The 1,164-nt window shown below is 35.7% G+C and overlaps 1 long non-coding RNA gene across 1 annotated transcript; it reads right to left on the bottom strand.

Moving 5' to 3' along the window:
• Positions 1-381: 381 nt before the first annotated feature.
• Positions 382-893, bottom strand: LOC120665932. Its single transcript, XR_005671454.1, has 2 exons — positions 782-893; positions 382-696 (listed from the first exon to the last, which is right to left on the bottom strand). It is a non-coding gene; the product is annotated as an uncharacterized LOC120665932 (long non-coding RNA).
• Between the last annotated feature and the right edge of the window lie 271 nt (positions 894-1,164).

Raw genomic sequence — 1,164 nt, 5'->3', positions numbered from 1 at the left:
TTAAATTAAATGCAAGGCTAAGCATATAACACTACAAGAGGGATGGGTATTAACGACGGGATATGTGGTCATTAAAAGTCTAGATGTGGTCGTTAAAAGTTATTAACGACCACAAAAATGTAGTCGTTCATGGTCGTTAAAAGCTCTGTCGTTAATACTATTAGGGACCACATACAATTTCTCATCGTTAACATTTTAACAACGGCACAATATGTGGTCGTTGATACGCTAGTATCAACGACCACATTTCTAATAATAACGACCACAATATTATTCGTTAATATTATTACACCATGTTGCATGAGTCATGAACAACCCTTTTTTCAGCAACAACGACGACAATTTTGTCGTTAACAATAGTTCACTAGATTTTAGGTAGCATTAACGACCACTTCAACAACTTTAGCAACCACATTGGTATAGGTAATGTTTTTACATTGGCACCACTTTGTACCACGTGCAACGACCACATACCTTTTAAAAGGAGAATGCAAGTAAAATAAATAAATTTACAAAAACAAACATAATTGTAAATCACAGTACTTGAAGATGTTTCTTTCTGAAAGAGAAAAAACAATCTGTCCAGGACAGAAACTAGCAGAGACTAACTTAAGGCTAATCCTAGCAGCAAGAGGCCTCCTCAAGAACCATTCACTTGTCTTGCTTCTAATAATCTTCTCCATCCTGATCCCTACCCTACAATATGTAAGTTTCATATCAGCACCCAAACAAAGAAAAAAAAGTAGATCAGGAATACATCTTTTTTAGTGTAGAGGCTTACAGATACTGGCTATTCATGTTGGCTACAATTAGCACTCACACTTCTTTATTTGTGCCCACTCTTCTTCCATTCGGCTCACATGATTGTTAACCTTCCGATTTTCTTCATGAAGAACTTGATTACCATCTCTAAGTGCTCAATTATCTTCTTGAAGTGCCTGTCTTTCATGCTTGTCCTATTAGTTTTTCTATCAGTTCAGCCTTGCAGAGACATGATTAAAACTCACTGTGAATATAAACGGAGAACTGACAATAGACTAGATGAATTTTCAGAATGTCAATGTGAACTTGTTTCTGTGTTTCCTCAAGAATAGCTGATGATTCGTCAATTACTTTCTTTCGTGATGCTTCATATTGACTAAATAACAGAGTCTATGTTTACCT

Source organism: Panicum virgatum, chromosome 3N (assembly GCF_016808335.1).
Source record: "Panicum virgatum strain AP13 chromosome 3N, P.virgatum_v5, whole genome shotgun sequence".
Taxonomy (NCBI): domain Eukaryota; kingdom Viridiplantae; phylum Streptophyta; class Magnoliopsida; order Poales; family Poaceae; genus Panicum; species Panicum virgatum.
This window is presented reverse-complemented; position numbering and strand designations above follow the sequence as displayed.